Source organism: Malus sylvestris, chromosome 14, assembly GCF_916048215.2.
Source record: "Malus sylvestris chromosome 14, drMalSylv7.2, whole genome shotgun sequence".
In the NCBI taxonomy this organism is placed as follows: Eukaryota; Viridiplantae; Streptophyta; class Magnoliopsida; order Rosales; family Rosaceae; genus Malus; species Malus sylvestris.
In genome coordinates this window covers 22,433,136-22,442,516 of record NC_062273.1, presented here as the reverse complement: position 1 = coordinate 22,442,516, position 9,381 = coordinate 22,433,136, and positions in this window count along the sequence as shown.

Genomic DNA, 9,381 nt, shown 5'->3' with positions numbered 1-9,381 from the left:
GAAAATTCTCATATATTAATTGTATATTATTTTGTCATACGCCCGATATGAGATCCTATTCTCCAACAGTTTTTAAACAAAAATGCTATACAAAACTGTCCATGGTCAAATCCTAAAACTCAAACTTGGGCGGTTTAAAAATAGGACAAGGATTGTCTGCCCTCCACTTCCGGTGCCTTCCCCGTGCCCTCCTGTTTTGTGTGGTCACGGTTAAGTCACGTCAACATTTTATATATATTTTTTATAGATATAATAAGACAAAAATAAATAGTAATATAAAATGTTAACGTGGCTTAACCATAACCAGGGAAGAAAATATTGATATTATTGGCGAAATATCGCCGATAATATCGTTATTTTTACATAGCGATATTTTCAACTTTTACACTTAATTATCGTAATAATATCGCGATAATATTGCTAATATCGATAATATCGCGATATTAGCGATATTATCGCGATATTAGCCATAATATCGCCGAGGATCCTCCGTCGTCATTGCAACTGCAACCGAAGAAGAAATGGGGGGGAGAACCGAAGAAGAAACAAGGAGAGACTGAGGGAGAAGGTGAGTTGCAGAGAAGAGATAGGGGGGAGAACCGAAGAAGAAACAAGGAGAGACTGAGGGAGAAGGATGGAGAAGGATCGATCGAGAGACTGAGGGTGGAGCGCGGCCATGTGGACGAGATGGTGATGGTGATGTTCCTCGCGCAGGGAGATAGGTGCGTGCGTGCTGCGGTGCAGAAAAGAGAGATGAGGGAGATATGAGAGAGAGAGAGCCGAGAGGGAGATAGAAGAAAACAGAAAAGAAAACAGAAAGAAGAAGAAGAAAAGAAGAAGGGAGTCACGGGGGAACAGAGAGAGAAAAGAGAAGAGTGGAGGGGGGTTGCCACGTGGCCACTTCAGAAAGAAAGGAATCCAATGTTTTGGATCCTAATTAGGTAGTCAAAGATGACCAATTTGATATATTAAAATGTTTAGGGGATAATTACACAAATATATCTTTATAAATGGGGGTGGGTGTTACATATTGCCCTAAAAAACTCCAAGTAATTACAACATCGTATTAGAATTGTAATTGATCCTTGTTAGATTTGGTTTAGAAATTCTATGTAATTTAGTGATTGTTTCATATTAGGTTTAGATTTGAATTTTTTACTCCATTCAGATTTTAAAGGATTATAATAGATTTAAAAATTTATGAATTTTGATGAAGTTTAATAATTTTTAAAACTTTTATGTAAAATTTTAAGTGAATTCCCTCAAATTTTTAGGGAGCGATTTGAGAATGTTTAAAATATTATGTGAAATATTTCTAATTTTTTCGAGTTTCCCAACTTTTTAAAAATCTCTTCGAATCAATTTCTAAATGAATACATTTGGAATGTATGAATTTCTTAAAAATCATGATCGAATACCCCTTAAACTTTAAATAATTACTTAAAATCCTGATTAAATGCCCTTAGATTTTTAAGGAGAATTAAAATGTTTATAAGCCCCAATTGGATGTACCGCTTAATTTAACTAATTGACACAACACAACAAAACCAGTTAAGATTACAAATTAACACAAAAGACGACTTGATGCGAGGTCATATCTAAAAAACTTGCCGCAATAAGCCCCAATTGGTGTGTTTAAATTTCTTTCATTAATTACTACATATTTTCTACACTCACAATGTTTGTCAGCTCGCTATATAATCAACTTGATAATGTTAAATCCATCATGCAATGCATTTCCTTCCAATTTTTTGTGATAAACTAATAGATAATTGACTAAATAAACATCCTGCAAAGTTTCAATAAAAATTTCCAAGTTTTTCTTACAATTTCCGTAGTTTCCATGTAATTTTTATCGATATCGATATTATCCCGATATTTCCATCGATATTTCCGTGTTTTCGGACTACCGATATTTCCGATATTACCGATATTTTCTTCCTTGACCATAACCACACAAACAGAAGGGCACGAGGAGGGCATTGGAAGTGAAGGGCAAACAATCCTTGTCCTTAAAAATAATCAAATTTAAGTACAGTAGGTACATATGAAATTTTTTGATGGAGCAGTGAAATGTATAAAGATAAGAAAGAACATTAACTACGAAAGCATTTTGTTAGGGCAACACTGACAACAACAATAATTGGCAGAGACGGCCCATAGGTAAGGCGAACAACGTGCCTCAGGCCTCACTTAAAATAGGCCTCTTATTATCTTTATACCCTTATTATATATTTTAAATTTTTTATCGTTCATCAGACAAAAGTGCTACTTCAACCATATTTTTCATACCACATTTATACCACCTCTTTAACAGAAATAGACATACATTTGTTGGTGGGTCATACTTCTGTTAAAGAGATAGTATGAACGTGATATAAAAAATGTGGTTGATGTTGCATTATTTTTTTATCATATTCTTGATTAAAATGAAAAAAAATCCCATATTCCCATGAATTCTATCAAAGTCTTTTATGCCAAGACCCTCACATTTGCCACGTTGTACATGTAAAACGCGAGTTGAAAGACAACATCAGTATGGTTACTAATGTGTCATTTAGCTAACAAAATAGTTAGTGATAGACTACTAGTAGGTAGGAGTAGCCAACTTCAAAATCCATGCAAAGTCCTTTTTCTTCGTATGTGACGAATTTTTAACCCTAATACGTGGACAATACTAATTGAATGACGTGAAACATCTATGGCTGTTGGGTTTCACACGTTGGCCAACCTGACTCTAATACCATAAAAAGTTAAAGAGTTCGATTAGAAGTACTTTTAAAAGGGTTGAAAGCGTTTTTAGTGAAAATATTTTTAGAAGCAATCATCAGTAAAAATACAAGTGATTCCTGAAAAACACTTGAAGTCCTTCCCATAAAAGCATTTCAAGTACTTTTAGAGCCCAAAAACATTTCTTTATAAGTGCCTTCAATTATTTTAAACACTTCAAAACGAGCCCAAGGTTCCATCATAACACCAGTTAACAACCTAACTGTCTCACCGTCATATCCTCACAAAAAATGCCTCCGATTAAGTGAACACTTAGCGTTCCAATATTACATAAAATAGGTTCGACGGCGTAAAGAAAAGTTTATTGGTTATAGATTTTGAAAATTGTCCATTATGTTCGTCGGCACTCTCCTATCACTATTAAATTAAAAAGGGTCCATGAGACGATTGCTCCGATACTGTAAGCATTTGATAGAACAAAACACAGAAAGATCCCACTACAAAAATATCCTACTCTTGATCCTATCCAAGTCGAAAATGGTTCGTTTTTTATTTTTTTTTTCTTTTTATTGAGAATGATAGAAATTTCTATTTTTTTTTAAATAGTTATTGCATGCTATCTATCTTATATAGTTTTTTTTTTTTTTTTCTTTTTCTAATAGGCCATCTTATATAATTATAGAATGCAATTCTAATTTAAACTTTTGAATATTGTATAAACTTGTTTAAATGCATGAGTGTATATGTCGTTATGCACTGGATATTTTGGAAGAAGAGAACTACATAGATGTCAAATTAGACGTAAGTTTAACAACTGAAATCACTAGAAGAGACTGCATCCACCTCAAATCACTACAAGAGCTCTGACCAATCGATGCAAGGGCATCCACTACAAAATTCACCTCTCTAAAAAATGAGAGAAGCAGATTGATTGAAACTTGCAGGCCAACCTCTGAATATTGAACAAGATCGTGCGTGTCCTCCAAGGAGCAAAAATGACTCCATTGATCAAATCAATAAGCGTCTTGGAATCTTCCTCCACTTCCAGGAAATTTAGATCTTTCTGAAAGGCTGCTCCAAGACCATCTTTCCTTCAGCAACCAGAACATTCGCAACGCCAATCTTCCTGGCGCCAGCCAGAATCGGAGATCCGGTCTGATGCCAAAGTACGAACCTACAAGCAGCTTGCGATAGTTATTGCCAATCACCAGATTACAAACCCATCCAAGATTACAGACCCATCAGTATCAACTTGAAAGCAGGATAATCCGGAGGTTTCCCACCGATGGCAGGAGGAACAGATTTAACTCCTTTAGAAGAATTACAATCGCGGTAGTTATTGACAATCACCATAGCTTTATGAAAAACCCTAGAAACAATCGAAAGTTTTTCATTAAACAGCCAATCGTTCCGATCTTTCCACAACTACCAGAAATCATAAGAGCAAGGGAAAGAGGAGACAAGCCAACATCCAAGTTAGAATTGGCATCAAGAATATCAAGCCAATGAATCAGATCATCCTTCCCAACAGGATTAACTGAAGAGGGGCAATGGTTCAAATCTGCATTGCAACAGGGTATCTTATAAATAAGTGATTAACGCACTCATCTTCCAGGTTACATATATGGCAGCAAGAGCTCTCCCAATGACGAACTTGTGAATCCTCTCTTTCGTATTGAGTCTCTTTCGAATAAGAAGCCAAGCAAATAACTTACTTTCAGAGGAATGCATGACGTCCACACTTTATTCATGAGAGTAGTGTTAAAAACGTAGTAGTAATCCGCACAATCGATATAGCTGCTGATTTCATAATGGTGAATTTATCTTTAGTTTTAGGAACCCCAAACAAAGCTCCAGAGGAATTGATATGGCTTTAATAATATCAACAATATCATGAGGCACCAAGCCATTAATAAAGCTCATATTAACAAGTTAACACAATTGTAAAACTTAAGAAAAAAAGATTTAAGTAAAACTCATTATGTGATCATTATACGTAAAGATTTTCCGTTCTATATTATTAAATTCTTTTTTTATACATGATTGTAACTATTATTTATAATTTTCTCTAACGTAATGCAAGGAACAATGTAACTCCGCCTATGTCTTACATGGCCGGTCCCAAGCCCGGTTAAAGGAGGAGGGGGAGGGCGTCAGGTAGTCGACAGCCGGCACTCCATGATCACGTCGAATCCTTATGAAAATGAATCCAGAACAAAATCGCGCTAAAGCTAGGGCATCACCCGTAAGTGGCGCGCTGTGTGGCCCGAGCACAGTGATAAGTGAGCAAGGGTCGCTGTATCTCCATCGGCACCCGGATGCAGTGTTAAATGAGCAAGGGGGCCATAGAAACTTCTTTTCGAACGACTCCACTCAAAGTTGTTTGGGAGCATATGCTCCTATCAACTTTACCCGGGACACACAAAAGAAGTACTTTGATCCTATTAGACGGGGGAGGGTGAAGAAGCTAGGACAGAAGGGTAGAGTTCAAGAGAGCAAAATGCGTTTAGGAACGTGGAATATAGGAACCTTAACGGGAAAATCTATGGAAGTAGTGGAAGTTATGGTGAGGAGAAGGATAAATATTATGTGCCTACAAGAAACTAAGTGGGTTGGTAGTAAGGCAAAGGATCTAGAAAACTCAGGGTTTAAACTTTGGTATTTGGGCACAAATAGAACGAGAAACGGTGTTGGCATCATCGTGGACAAGACCTTGGTACAAGATGTTGTAGATGTCAAGAGGGTAGGAGATAGAATCATGGCAATCAAGATTGTAATAGGACAAGAACTTAACAATGTGATTAGTGCGTACGCACCTCAAGTAGGGTTGGATACGAGTTCGAAGGAGAAATTTTGGGAAGATCTTGGAGACTTGGTGCAAGGAATTGCTCAGACGGAGAAGTTATTTATAGGAGGAGATTTAAATGGACACGTGGGCAGGGAGACAGGCACCTATGGAGGTTTTCATGGTGGCAATGGTTTTGGGGAGAGAAACGAGGATGGGGAAGCTATCTTGGATTTTGCAATGGCATATGATCTCTTCTTAGCCAACACCTTCTTTAAGAAGAGAGAAGAACATGTGATCACCTACAAGAGTGGATCGTCAAAAACACAAATAGATTTTCTTCTAATGAGAAAAGAGGATCGTATAACTTGTAAGGATTGCAAAGTTATACCAGGAGAGAGCGTGGCTAATCAACATCGCTTGTTGGTGATGGATGTACATATCAAAAGAGTAAGACAAAAGAATAAGACTTGGAAGTGCCCAAGGACTAGATGGTGGAATCTAAAAGAAGAAAAACAAGCCATTTTCAAAGAGAAGGTAATCACCAAATGTGTGTGGGATAGAGAGGGGGAAGCTAGCCAAATGTGGGATTCCATGGCTAGTTGTATCCGAAAAGTAGCAAAAGAGGTATTAGGAGAGTCCAAGGGCTTTGCCCCACACCAAAAGGAATCTTGGTGGTGGAATGAGGAGGTACAAACGAAGGTGAAGGCTAAGAAGGAATGTTGTAAAGCCTTATACAAGGAGAGGACCGATGAAAATGGTGAAAGGTATAGAAAAGCGAAGCAAGAGGCGAAGAAAGCTGTCAGAGAAGCTAAGTTAGCGGCTTACGACGATATGTATAAACGACTAGATACCAAAGAAGGAGAGTTGGATATCTATAAACTATCTAGAGCAAGGGAAAAGAAGACAAGGGACCTAAACCAAGTGAGGTGCATCAAGGTTGAGGATGGAAAGGTTCTTGCTACAGAGAACGCGGTTAAAGACAGATGGAGAGGTTATTTTCATAATCTTTTCAATGAAGGACATGAAATGAGTGCTTCTTTAGGGGAGTTGAGTAACTCAGAAGAGTGTAGAAATTACTCTTTTTATCGTCGAATCCGGAAGGAAGAAGTGGTTGTAGCTTTGAAGAAGATGAAGCATAAAAAAGCAATAGGCCCAGACGATATACCAATCGAAGTGTGGAAACTTTTGGGAGAGACAGGTATAACATGGCTCACTGACCTTTTCAATAGGATTTTGAAAACGAAGAAGATGCCAAATGAGTGGCGAACGAGCACTTTGGTGCCTATCTACAAGAATATGGGCGACGTACAAAATTGCATGAACTATAGGGGTATTAAGCTAATGAGTCATACAATGAAGCTCTGGGAGATAGTCATTGAGCATAGATTGAGGCAAGAGACACGGGTTTCGGACAACCAATTCGGGTTCATGCCAGGGCGCTCAACCATGGAGGCAATCTATCTCTTACGAAGATTGATGGAAAGATATAGAGATGGGAAAAAGGATTTACACATGGTCTTTATAGATTTGGAAAAAGCGTATGATAGGGTCCCAAGAGACATTCTTTGGAGGATTTTAGAGAAGAAAGGAGTACGAGTAGCATATATCCAAGCTATAAAGGATATGTATGAAGGAGCAAAGACTGCCGTAAGAACTCATGAAGGACAAACCGAAAGCTTTCCCATAACTGTAGGATTACATCAAGGCTCATCCTTAAGTCCTTACCTTTTTGCGTTGGTAATGGATGAGTTAACAGGACATATTCAAGATGATATTCCTTGGTGTATGCTTTTCGCAGACGATATAGTGTTGATAGATGAAACTCAGGAAGGGGTAAATGCAAAGCTTAACCTTTGGAGAGAAGTGTTGGAATCTAAAGGTCTTCGCCTAAGCCGATCAAAGACAGAATATATGGAGTGCAAGTTCAGTGCAAATGGAGGCCAAAACGGGTTAGGGGTGAGGATCGGAGATCAAGAAATACCAAAGAGTGACCGTTTTCGTTACCTAGGATCTATCTTGCAAAAGAACGGAGAATTAGATGGAGATCTCAACCATAGAATACAAGCTGGATGGATGAAGTGGAAGAGTGCATCCGGCGTGTTGTGTGACCGCCGTATGCCACTGAAGCTCAAGGGAAAATTTTATAGGACGGCAATAAGGCCGGCGATGCTGTATGGCACAGAATGTTGGGCGGTGAAACATCAACACGTACACAAAATGGGTGTAGCGGAGATGATGATGCTTCGTTGGATGTGTGGGCACACGAGAAAGGATAAGATTAGGAATGAGGATATCCGGGGTAAAGTAGGAGTAGCCGAAATTGAAGGAAAGATGAGAGAAAATCGGTTACGGTGGTTTGGACATGTGCAAAGAAGGCCTACTGACGCTCCGATTAGAAGATGCGACTATGGTACAAAGGTTCAGGGCCGAAGGGGTAGAGGAAGACCTAGGAAAACTTTGGAAGAGACTCTAAGAAAAGACTTAGAGTACTTGGATCTAACGAAGGACATGACACAGGATCGAGCACAATGGCGTTCTAAGATTCATATAGCCGATCCCACTCAGTGACTTGGATTCTCCAAGTCTCCAACCGAGAAGTTTTCCTCACTCGGGAAATTAAGGGAACACTACCCCAACCTACATGCTCTACTCAGAAAGCTTCAACATACAAGCTTTAACAAAAGAAAATTCAAAGAACTTAGTGAAGAAGGCTTTGGTGTATTTAACACAATACGTTGAAATGAAGGAAAGCTTATTTATTGATATCCCCGATAAGCTACAAATATGTACATATACATGAGTCAAAATAAACAAACAAGAGGGAGCCTTCACAAAGGTTGCTTAGGAGAAGTCTCAGCAGTCGGTAGAGCCCCAGAAAGAGAAGGCACCAGAGGGGGATCATTTGGAGCCTTAGTACTGGACAGAACCCTAGAAGGAGGAGGCATCAGAGGTTGATCATTTGGAGCTTCATTACGCGGTCCAGCCCCAGAAGACGAAGGCAATAAATGCCTTTGGAACAAACCCACAAATCTCTGATGATCAAGTAAAACCTGACCATCAGTTTCCTTCATCTGGTCAAGCTTCCTCTTCATGTTTGTAGCATAGTCATGTGCGAGCCGGTGCAACTGTTTATTCTCATGCTTGAGCCCTCTAATCTCCTGTTTGAGACTCATCACTTCAGCCGCCAATGATTCAACTTGGCGGGTTCGAGCAAATAGGCGTTGTGCCATATTAGACACAGAACCTGCACACTGAACACTGAGAGCCAGCGAATCCTTAACAGCTAACTCATCAGACCGTTTGGAAAGTAGTCTGTTATCTTTGGGAGTGAGAAGGTTCCTGGCCACCACCGCAGCGGTCATATCATTCTTCATCACGGAATCCCCAACGGTAAGAAGACCAGTAGGAGAGACGAAGGATGGGCGCCATATGTTGTCTGGAGAAGGCGGGGCTGCCTCTTCAACAAGGTTCAAGTCAAAACGACGGTCGGAGGGGCCAGACATTTTCAAAGGTGTTGAAGAGAGAAGAGGTCGGACAAATCAAGATCTTAGAAGTGCAAGAATGAAGCTTCTACTGGTGGAGATTCAAGTGTGCTTTGGAACTTAATGCCAGCCCCTATAAAAATCTGCACTCGACGGAGCTTCAGAAATCGAATAGGCGTTTGCTTTCTCAAAAGCTGGGCTGCTTAGAGATCACGAGGGTTGATCTCAGAAATCGAAGAGGCGTTTGCTTTCTCAAAAGTTAGGCTGCTCAAAGACCACGAAGGCCGATCTCAGAAATCGAAGAGGCACTCGCTTTCTCAAAAGATGGGCTCCCCAGAGACCACGAGGGCCGATCTCAGAAATCGAAGAGGCACCTACTTT